At 32.3% G+C, this 12,666-nt stretch overlaps 1 protein-coding gene and 1 non-coding gene across 4 annotated transcripts in view; one reads left to right on the top strand and one right to left on the bottom strand.

Annotated features, from left to right (window-relative positions):
• The window catches only part of LOC118192022 (cell adhesion molecule Dscam1-like), a 1,213,535-nt gene that overhangs the window by 1,151,739 nt on the left and 49,130 nt on the right, over window positions 1–12,666 (bottom strand). The window lies entirely within an intron of this gene.
• TRNAT-UGU (transfer RNA threonine (anticodon UGU)) lies at window positions 7,917–7,989 on the top strand. Its single transcript has one exon. It is a non-coding gene; the product is annotated as a tRNA-Thr (tRNA).

Here is a 12,666-nt window from a genome sequence, read left to right as displayed (position 1 = left end):
TTATTTATTTCCCCATAACTCTAGAATATTCACTGCTTGAATGAATTTCAGCACATAATGGGAAACTAAAGTCTGTATTTATGAATAAGCATATATTAGATTTAGTGCTAACTTACTTCGCCAGCAAAGGGTTTAAACAGATATTACCAGAATGTATAAAGTCTATAATAATCTCTCTCAATGAAATAGGAAAATTTATTTGATCAAATATGTACCGCTTTTTGGGAGTGTTAAAATAATGACTGTAAGTAGCAGCCATCTCAGTGTTTTCCATGTTTCGGAAGTCCTTGTTGCTATTTGTTGCCATTTCGCTACATCTCTCATAACGTAAACATTAATATGCTTGTATATAAATCTCTTAACGCAATAATATTAAGCATAGACACTTTGAGGGATCGGAGATCACTCTTGAGTGTTTCAGGGTAGAAAATAATTTAAAAGGCCAGATTTTGCTTTATCTACAATCCATGATGAATATTAACCATTGAATGAAACGTTGATGCAATGGTTCAATTTGTAGAGGCCCTAGGATTTATTAGGATTTTTGATAGTGGAAACATGAAAAATGGGCAATGCCCTCACGAGGACTCAAACTGGGATTCCTCGAATACGCGACGAGTGTGCTTCCATTACGTCACGAAAACATGCAGAAAGGAGGGAGAAAATACGTTATATATTAATTAATAATTATATGCTGAAGAATTTTAAGAAAATTTAAACATTCGACAACTGCATTATGTTAGGTATAGTAATTAACATAATTTATAACTTGTACAGTTAAATAATAAAGGTCATTAATTAATTAATCTCTTTTATAAAGTTTTACTGGTAGTTGCCTTGTGCTAGGTATAATAATTAATAGAATTTAATCATGTATAGTTAAATAATAAAATCTATTAATTAATTTATCGCTTTCAAAAAGTTTACTGGTAGTTTTTCATTAATAATGTAGTATATAATGTAAATAATGATATGTAGTATATAATGATAATATAGCATATAGTGCAAGTATGTGGAAATGATATATATATATATATATATATATATTTACATACTTTTGGTGGGGCCGATTGCAACCAAAAAAGTAAAGTGCACAACTACGTGTTATAGCAGTCCTAAGTATTCAACGTTCTGTGGCTACTAGCGTTTGAGTTATGCGAGATACATACATAAATAAATCTCTCGTGAATCCATTTTAAATCGGTTTTATAATTAGTTTGAGAAAAACGAGTCCTTTATTTTGTCCTTACGTATAGATGTCAGACAAAATCATCGTTAAGTTTCATTCGATAGCGGTCAAAAGGGATATTTTGAATTTTTCGTGATTATAATACTTCCTTTACTTCGCAGGAGGAAGTAAAAAAAGGAAAAGGAGTGACTGCATGTGGTTACCTTTATTAAAATTATTAAAATATGAAATTAAGCTATTTTCTATAAGATGCATTAATTTCAACTCTTTTCAGTTTTTGAATGCTTAAGTTTGCTTCTTAAGGTTTTAGCAAAACATTATTAGTTTATTCAAAATATCAAAGTAAATGTATCCCTCATTCCTTCTTCAGCTCACTAAATCATTTTGGGAATATGTATTTACAACTTTCGAAGCTTGAAGAACGCATGTCTGCGAAGGTATCATTATACAGTCATTTGCAGGTGCTTTATATTCTACCACGATATTTTCAATGATGTTTTTAAAAGACTAAATTTTTGAACCGCTTTATTTTCGGTGGCTATGTTTTCTACTACGATGTTCTAGAACTGCGATGTTTTCGCTTTGCTTTCTTTTCTCCGACGTTCTTTTGTACGATGACGTTTCCGCCTTGCTTTGTTTTCTTCAGGACATTTTCATCCGTTAGGCTTTTGTAGCGATGCTGTCGCCTGTAACCGTTTGTTGGCAAGAAAGAAGGTTTGGAGTATCTCGGAGTATTTTTCCGCGATATTTGGACAGATATTGGCAAAGTCACACTCTTACTTATAAGATGCTCAAAGCCCGTGACAACGCCAAACACAATCCTGTGCCCTTAATCACGATGCAATTCTTGAACCTGTTTTCCTGATAAAGTGGGATAATTCACAAGACGATTATTAAAGACACAAATTCCATAATGTCAAAAATCAAAACCTAATAGTAGTAGAAAAAGTGGTTGCAAATTTCTTATTTGCAACCACTTTTTCCGCTTTACACATATCTTTTATGGCATACTTAAGAAAAGATTTAGTTACAAAATGATTTAAAATAATACATAGAATTTTTAAAAGAAATAACTGCAATTTAGTTTCTAGCATTCTTGTACAAAATATTTCTGCATTTTTCCCGATTTTTCCTGAACTTTACTGAAGATTTCGATCAGTAATACGTTTGGAGATTAAACGTTTTGCGTTGAAATTTAATAGCTACAATGTTAATCAAAATATTAATTTAATTGCATTGAAGAATATACACATATATTGCTGCGTGCATACGGGTTCGTAACAGATAGAATGCACACAGGTTCGCTTATAGGTTAATAAACATTTATTTTATTAAAATAAACACTTCAAAGTTCTGGAATTTTCTGTAGAAATTCTCGAGCAGATGCCACAGTATCGGACAGTAAAATCAGTAGTTACGCTTCAAACTACTAAAAACGTTAAACACAACGGAACGCAAAGCGTATTAAAGAGAAAGCTGACTCGGATATTTTTCAATTCATGCGGAACTAATAAATCGCAAAAACAAAAATAGTTTTCAATCAGCTGCGAGATATTTCCTGTACTTCCTGCTTCTCGAAATTATTGGAAAGCAATACGAGAGTGGAATTACAGTTACAGCTAACATAGTGGTCAATTACATTTATTAAGTTTCAATACATATTCCGGTGATACAAGGATCTTTAGAAAATGTCGCCAAATGCTCGCCAAATTTGCGGAGTTTGGTTATTTATCGCCCAATTATCGAGACACTGATTTACTAATTTGCCCATGTGTTCTTACTTTCCCATCGTAGCTTTCTCTTAAAATTTGTCTTAAAAATATTAGACAGGAAAATACAACACTTCTGTTAAAATTACCTACCTAAGTATAAAATTCGTACAATGTTATATATATAGAAATAATGCGTATAATTACCTGTCTACGTATAAATTTCATAACAATATATTTAAATAATGCTATCATTTAATTGTAGGGACAGTACAATTTGCTTGATTCTGATAATACATTGCAAAACGTAATGAACATTTCAATTGAGTTTAGTAAAACTTCTTTCTATTTTTCTTTTTTTTTTTTTTTTTTTTTTTTTTTTTTTTTTTTTTTTTAGTCCAAAGGGGTAAATTGATGAGGCATTTTGCGTGGATTCACTATAAGCGTTGTTTCACTTTTCAAACTGTTGCCACCAAATATTATCGCCCTGTAATATATTTAAAGAAATTAAATAATGAAGAATCTGCATAAATGTATATATGTTTCTAGCATTGTGATAAAACAACGGTACCTAAAGCCATTCTCATGTGAATAACGTTATCCTCCTGCGAACATGGGCATGTAGAACCCCAAATTTGAAATCTGGAATTTGTTTTATTATCGATTTCATATTTTGAAAATTTTAACGAATTTTTCATTAACCGACTCAAGGATTTCAAATCGAGAAATGATAACGTTTTTCAGAAAAAACATTTTTATCTCCAGCGCGCGAGATTGTGTATCGGAAATTCTAAAGATATGCTCATTTAAAATCATTTTGCAATATTGCTCTTAAACTGAATTTAATGGTTTAAGTTCGAAGAACATGATATTTAGTAAAAATAGGTAATACACAAAATGTTAAAAAAGCGCCCCTTTGGAAGTAATTTAAAATCTGAAATCTTTTAATTTTTTTTTATTTATTTATCATCAACTTAATTGGATACTTAAGAAAAAACAGGCCTTGCTTAAATTTTATTTATTTGCTTAGAAAGCAAATGCGAGGGAAAATAAAATGCTGTGTACATTTATTTATTTTTTGTATTAGCTAATGTGTGCCAGAAATTGAGTGCGTTTCAGGTGTTGAGCAATTTATAAACATTCCGCTCACATTATCACAGCTACTTCTGTCCTTTTTGTCACGCAACGAAAAAAACTTTTATTAAAAGTACTATCACGTTATGTTGTTAGCAAACTGTGTAATAGTTTGAATTTTTAGTATCACCTTTAGTATATGACCAGTCACGTTTTAGGCATTATTTAGGATCGTAACGAAGCATGTTTAGAAAGTCTTGGGACATTGATTTTTCTTCCTTCGATAAAATCTTAAGAATTGCTTTTGTGCACCAGAATATAACTTTTTTCCCTAAGATGCACATTTTCGCAAATTGTTACGAGAGCTGAAGCAGTTAAAGTTTTGATTTTTTTTAAAGTGCATACTCGTTATTAAAACCCATCGCGAGTGATTTTTGTTCAAGCATAAATTAAGTTAATAAAATCTAAAAGATTCATAGATTATCATATTCATAGAATCTGAAGATTCATATTATCACTCTTAAACTTTTTTTATCTATATATTAAATAAAAAATATAATTCTTACAGCTGAGTATATTAAAGCTGTTCTGCTATAATATTTAATGTCTGTTGGAACCCAAAAATCTTCAAACAATTGTTATTTCGGATTTTTGCATTTTCAAATTACTTTTATCTTTCTAAAAATACCATTCTTTAATCTCTATGAAAATTAGAACTGTAAAAAATCTTGTTTTTAATTTGTCATCGAATGCTTTGATCAATGATGGTTTTTATATAAAAACGCGTTTTTCTCCAAACGTGATTTTTTTTAATACTCGATGTTCCTTTTCTCAGAAACTACTGCTCACAGGTAACTAAAATGTTTATGGCTTATTTATTAGGTTTTCTAATACACTGACTACCAATAAGTATTTGGACACCTATGCAAATGACGATATCTGCAGTCCTAAGGTACGTCACGGACTCCGCCGGTATATATCGGGTAGGAAACAGCATCGGCTTTAGTCGCATGCAAGATGCCTCGCAGTTCGGAGCTCTCTGATTTCGAGAAAGGTGTAATTATCGGGTATCACAAATGGGGCCGATCCTTAAGGGACATATCTAGCGATCTGAAGTACCCAAAATCGACAGTGGCCTATGTGATTAAGAAATGGAAGGTGAGCGTGATTGTCGGAATTGTCGGAATGTGCCCCGAGTCGGCAGACCAACGAAACTGGGAGATAGAGACCGACGAGTGCTGTCCAGAGAAATTCGGAAGAACCGCACCCAACCGATGGCCCTCATCCGCGAGGAGTTTCAACAGGCATCTGGGAGTATTGTTTCAATGAATACCATCCGTAAGGAAGCACATCTGCTTGGTTTTCATGGTCGTGCTGCGGCCCATAAGCCTTTGATCACAAAGTCCAACCGCGCTGCTCGGTTAATGTGGTGCAAAGCACATAGAAATTGAACCGTAGATCAGTGGAAACGGGTTCTTTGGAGTGACGAATCAAGGTTCATCCTTTACCGTTCGGATGGCAGGGTCTGGGTCTGGCGTCTACCTGGAGAACGTCTCCTGCCAGAATGCATTGTGCCAACAGTCAAGTTCGGCGGAGGTGGAATTATGGTCTGGGGGTGTTTCTCCTGGTATGGGCTGGGACCCTTGGTCCCCATTCATGGTAAGCTGAACTCCGATGCCTACTGCACTATTTTGGATGACAATGTGCTTCCTACGTTGTGGCAGTTTTACGGGTTAGACCCCTGTTACTTTCAGGACGACAATGCCAATTTTCATGTTTCGACGTTAACCAAAGCTTGGTATGGTGCCAATGGAGTTCATCGAATGATGGACTGGCCTGCCCAGAGTCCAGACCTGAATCCTATCGAGAACCTCTGGGACGAGTTGCATCGCTGAATTCAGGGGTGCACTACCCGTGCAAAATCGGTGAAGGAACTTCTATGTCTTCTCCAAGCCGAGTGGAAGAAAATACCCCTAGCTGTCTTACAAAGACTTGTGGAAAGTATGCGCCGGAGGGTCTACGCTGTAATTACCTCTCGTGGAGGCTCTACCAACTATTGATTTTGAATAAAGTTAGTTTTCTTTTCTATCACAGGTGTCCAAATACTTATTAGTAGTCAGTGTATCTATTGAAATGAGCTTTTTGTGATAAATTAAGAAAAAACAAATTAAAAATTTTTTTGTGTGAGAAAAGTGCTAAATTTTACTATGCCTAACGAATATTCTGTAAATTATTCTACAATTCAAAATGTTTTAAACGCTCATTTCAGTATAATCAAATAGGTATACTTTAATTACACAAATTCCAAGCGTGTATCTACAGCAGATTTTTGAGAAAAGGAACATCGAAAATGGCCAATTTTACATTGTTGGTATAGGGGTTGCTGATACCTCTTAAGAATTAGACAATGTCCACAATGAAAAATATCTTATTTATGTATTTGTTTCTATTATTAGATGAATGGAAATACAAAGAATGTATTTATATCATTATGATTCAAATTAACGATTTATTTATAATTGAAGCCCTTATTATGACAAATTATTTTACGTAACCAGTTATTTTGTGTTCTAGATCTTTACTGCCACTTTCCCTTTCTCTTTCCTTACCAGAATACTAATTACTGAGGTTAGATGGAGATTGTAGGATGTAACACAGAGCTTATTTCTGGTCCTCGTAGACACGCTTCTATTAGTTCCTGCCAGCTCTTATAAGCTGTACTTTTCGGCTTTGCGTTATTGCTGCTGATAACTGAATTTGATGCCCCAGAATAAACTTAAATTAAAACTATTTTATCTTTGACTACTATTCTCCTCTTTGAATTCAATTTGATTGTCTCTAATCACCAGCGTTGATTGATTTTGTTACCAGAGGAACGTGTATTGACATTCTAAGTTCTGCTTATATATAAAAAAAGGTTTATTTAAACCTTTATCTGACTTTGTGGTTACTTTCAGCAACATTTGTCTTACATTTCATTATTTTAAGTAACATTTGTTTTCCGTCCATTCTAGTCATACATCGTAGAAATTTAAATGAAATTAAAAGATATTTTCCAAGTATAATATAACAGCAATATGCGGAATACATAATATCTAGCCTACTTAGGTCTGTAAATTTTTTACCTGAGGGTTTAAATATTAGCTGGAAAGATCATGGTAAATAAGCTGGCCGCAATGTGTTTTCGTTCCCAATACGAAGACGAGACAGTTTATCTTAGTAAATCTTCCATGAAGCCAAAACTCTCCTTAGTCCTTAACGTGCTTTGACATAATAAAATAATTTTCAGTTACATTAGTTTAAGCTATGGTTAACTTTAATTTCTTTGTAAGTTATCGCTTCGCACTTTCTTATTAACTTATTCATGAAAATAATGCACTAACCATTTTAGTTAAACTTAAATATATTAAAACTACCGACAGTTCCAAAATAAATCTGAAACATAAATCTACTCTTAGTAATAGGAAAATAAATTAATAGAGTTCTTAAGTCTTCCAAAAGTTTACTACAGCTGCTCCTAGAGAAATTAAAAATATCAAAAAATCAGGTCTTAATTAATCCTTCTTACCTGTTGGAAATTACTAAAATATATTTGACTGCTTGCCAGCTTGGCATATCCCTTTGAATCAAGTTAACATCAAGAATTAGCCCAGCAGGAATATGGAGACAGCCAGTGATTAAACTTGATCTGAATTTAACTTCGGAAATTTTGATCACAGTAAAACTTTTTTTATACTTACATACTAGCAACTCAACATTCGCTAGATACCTTCGTGGGTAAAGTGTTCTGAAAACAGTTATTAGCATTTAAAAGGAGAGCTTTAAATAATTTAGGATAAATTCGTTAATAACTTAACATAATTGTGAATAACTTTTTTTCTACGAGTATGTATTACACAAAATACCGCATAGCATTATACGGTATTCCTCCGCCTTCTTAGCATGCCTTCGTGGTGTAATGGTCAGCACACTCGACGTGTATTCGAGAGGTCCGGCGTTCGAATCCCGGTGAGGGCATTGCTTATTTTTCACGCCATCAGCATAAAATAATCCTAATGTCTTTACATTGGCGCCCGAACTAAGAGGTGGTGGATGATAATTGTCCACCACCAGGATTTGGCGATTTGGGCCCCTAAGCCCCAGTCACCCTCTAAAAGGTGAAAATATAAGTTATTTCTCCCTCCTTCGTATCATTTCTTCGTGGTGTAGTGGTCAGCACACTCGGCGCGTATTATAGAGATCCGTGGTTGGAGTCCTGGAGAGGACATTGTACATTTTCCATCTCTCCTACTTCGAAATAACCTAATGACTCTATAGTGGCGCAAAATCAAACAAAAAAGGCGGTGGATAATGATTCTCCACCATCAGGATTTGGCGAATGGGCCGCCTAATCCCCAGTCGTCGTTTTCAGCATGCATTCGTGATGTAATGGTCAGCATACTCAGCGCGTTTTCAGGAAGTCCGAGGTTCGAGTCCCGGCTAGGGCATTTTTCACATCTCCTGCTTTAGTTACCTAATGTCTGTACAACGCACGAGGAAATTTACCGTTTCTTACCGCATGCTTTTATGGTCTAATTTATACAGTACACCCTCGTTAACAATACATAAGGACTGAAACGTCTTGAGTTTGTGTTGAAAAAAAGTGCGTGTTAATTGGAGGCTCAAATTTTATTTCTGGAATAGTTTTTTTTTTTTTTTTTTTTTTTTTTTTTTGCCTCGTAACCAATTACTGGATATTGGTACACCTTGTACAAGAAAAAGGACACAGTTTTATATCCCCCGTTCTGTTGGAACGATTGTCGAAATTTAACTTACGTTTTCCATGTCTCGAAAGCGCGACTTGAGATATATATTAGATTTATATATAGCATTGTTCTAACATAGGTATTTTGACACGAAATGGGACTTTTTCTGAGATAACACACAATTCGTTTCCTTATTTCGATTTTATGACTAAAATTATGCAAAAGTGCCAAATTTTGTAAAAATCGCACGAGTAGTTTTTAAAAAATTAGTTGCGAACAATTTAGCTTCTCCATGTTCATTGAATTTAGTATGCGTTTATTAATATCTCTTTTTTATTAAACTTTTTAATTATTCATTTCACATTTCGAAATTTAGGTTCATTCGAAATAACATTCGTCCAATTTTTATGATTTATTATATTAATTTGTATTTTAAAATATTTTTATAAAGTTTTAAAAAACAAATTTGAACTATAATCTATAAAAATTTTACCATCAATTTAAAGTAGATATATTTCTAATCATAGAAGCAAAAAGGTAGAGTTTTTTGATTCAAAATGTCCTAAGATATACATGAATTTACATATTTGCGTGTTCTGAAATTAAGTATATTTGTTATGGAGGAGGAGAAGGAAGGGGAGATTATTTTTGAAATTCCTTTTGCATTAACATCAAAGCTTAACCTTTCAATTTGCCACTTGATAAATAATAAAAGAATAAAATTTAAAAGAACTACTTGTTTCCTTAGGATTAAACTTCATGCGGTGTCAGCCATGCGTACGGTTTCGTGTTAGATTGAATGCACAAGTCGATAAAAAGTTAATAAAATTTATTATTAGCACAAGAAAAAAATGTTGAAATTTTCTAAGAGATATTCGTACAATATCGCAATATCTCACAGTAGATATATTTTAAACTACTAAAATATAAATAGAACTCAATTCAAAACAGAGAAAGCCAATCCGATCTCCACGCAAATTCGCTACGATCAATTGCAAGAACTCAGTAAACAACTGCATTGAGATGTTTTCCTCCAACTTTTATAAGCTTTTTAATCATGCACGAGAATATTCTGGTATTTTTTCGAATTTTTGGGATAGCAAAATCTATATTCTATATATTGAGATAACTATTTATTAAAATGTTAGATGCGCGTGCTCCAGTATTTTAATTTTTCCGGCCTATCTTTCTCTTCAAATAAATCTCGTGCTGCATTGCACAGGAATATAAATCCATTTTAATTAAATGCTTTACTATAAATAGCTAAATAAATACAAAAATCGTAACAATATATCTCAATGTTTATTAATATGAAATCTGCGATGATCTCGTTGATAATTTAAAACAAATTTAAATCGAGAGTCGAATTTTAGACTCAATTAAAGACAAATTTACAACACAAGATGAATTCTTCTGAGCTCAAATTTTATTTTTGAGGTTATTTAGAATTCTTTTAAATCTAGAATGGAACTTCAGACTGCCATTTTATTATCGAGTTACATGTATAATCACGTTTTATTTTTGAGATTAGTTCGCAATTCTTTATTTAGCTGCAAGTCTATTTGGAGCTATTTTCTTAATAAAGTCTTAGGTAAATATATTCGTCTTTTTCATATTACTGCTGCATTACAAATTTAAAAATAATGTTATTACGTATTTATAAAACAGGAAGCTTTATTAAGAAATATAAAAAGGAATATTTCGTGAAAAATATAGCTTAAAGATAGATGAAAAGATGTTAGCTCAAAAAATGGTGCACTTTTTGTTAAAGGAACATTTTAGTACTTTTTCTCGAGGATAAATATTACGACAGAGTAAAACATGTATTTTTGCTTTGCTTTGCTCTTTTCTTGAAAGCATCGTCTTATTTTTTTTTTCGGGGGGGGGGAAGAAATATTTTATTTTTTACAATTTTAAAGTGCTGAGATGCTTCTTTTTTATGTTGCAGCTTATGCTTTATTTTCATTCGTTGATGATGTCAGTATTACAATAGCAAATCATTTAATTAATGTACTAGTCTTTTAGCAGAAAATCCTTTTGAAATATTAGGATACTCTGCAACAAAGATAGAGTTGCACCTTACAGAAGGAGATATTTGATTTTGCTAATAAACACATATAAACATGTAACATGATTTAAAGTCATCTTTTACGTTTAGCTTGCTTAATTGTTACATGACTACATGAGCTTTACTATTGTACTACAGGAGTCTTAGGATAAAAACTTTCTTATTATGTATTTAATGTTATGCTTTTAATATCAGAAAGTTATTAAATATCGCTTTTAATATCAGGATACCCATAAATTACAAGTTTATGAACCATATGCTTCATTCACAAAAAATTTCTGCACAATGACAGATTGAAATAATAAAAGTGACTGTTTGTTTAGTTTTGATAGAATAAAAATATGTAAGAACTATCTGTCCATGGAGAAGGACGCGTTCGAGGATGCTTTTCTCAGGAAAATGTTCTTCTAACCTTGATGAAAGCTACGATAACGCTCATGCAGCTCGCGCTTTTGTGGGATTCGAATCCAGATCTATCTCTTAGCGGTCTTAAACACACAGTGTCTACTTACAAATTACACATTTTTTTCTTTAACCCGCGTGACAGTTCTAATGGCGAGAAAAAAACGCAGTGCTTCAGACACACTGCTACTGAAGAGATTCAAATAGTAACGTGGCCTTCAGCAACCAGAGCACGGTCTGATTAAGCAATATAGAACCATCCTTTAAATGCTATCTCTTTCTACCTCATTTGAATGCACGTAAACTAAAATTTACATCTTGGCAGAAAACCGGACAAGGAGAATGACAGAAAAGCTACTGAAAATAAAATAACTGGTGAGTTAAAAAGAAATCAATCCTCACATTTTTAACAATTATTCGTTATTTGTTAAATTATAACATTTACATAGACATATGCATGTATACTCATATTCGTAACACGTATGACTAAATTTAAAGAGATACTATACTTTATTTCATAAAAAATATTTTATACTTAATTAGCAGTGTAATTAATATTATGATAAATTGTATGCATCAGTTTAATTTTATTTTCAAAACATCCGTTTTTATTATCAAAGAGAGATATATATGTTTTTCTTTCTTTGAAATCCTTTAAAAATTTTCAATGTGCTCTGTTGCTTTTTTGAAATATTATCGCAAGAAATAACCTCGAGAATAACTACTATATGAAAATGGTAAACATTTTTGAAAATGCATATAACTGAGGTTTTCATCATTGAGCTAATTTATAGTGGAATACAATGCATGGTATTGCTGTAAAACGTTTGGTGAACATATATATTCGTTGCTTTCGTAAAGTCTCTGGTCGTTTTTAACCATGTGAAAAAGAACTTCATTTTTGTGCTTATCCTAGTAATTTTGTATTCGGCTTGAACAATAGCTGGATAAACCAGCTTGCAGTTTTACACAGCTGCGTACCTTACAGCTGGATATAGCGTATTTTGTTCAGCATGTGTATTTTATATCGTTTATTGTGATTAATATTCAACCATCAGATATGTAAATAAATAAATACAAATAACTTCAACTTTATTGAAGGTTTTTTGATTATTAAGGGGTTTACTAAGTTAAGCATTGATTTGAAGTTATAATTTTATTTATTTTTACTATTGTTATTTATTAAAAATAACTTTATTAAAATAACTTGAAATTTATTATTATTCATTAGTTTATTCATTAACTTAAATTATTATTATTACATTCATTATTATATTAAACTTTATATTTATTAGTAATAAAAATAACTTTATTATTTACTTATTTAAATTATTGGACGAAATTCAACAGTTAATTCTATGTCTGCATTAGATTTCGATGTATAGTATCACAGCATTCCTTGAGTATCTCAACCTCAATGGCTCGTAAATGAAGCCCTATTGGCTTGCTGATATTTTTTGATTCTACAGAAAATGTCTG

Source organism: Stegodyphus dumicola, chromosome 9 (genome assembly GCF_044657685.1).
Source record: "Stegodyphus dumicola isolate Sdum_Otavi_A_Nest chromosome 9, ASM4465768v1".
Classification (NCBI taxonomy): Eukaryota; Metazoa; Arthropoda; class Arachnida; order Araneae; family Eresidae; genus Stegodyphus; species Stegodyphus dumicola.
The sequence above is the reverse complement of the archived record's forward strand: the minus strand, read 5'-3'. Positions and strand labels throughout refer to the sequence as shown.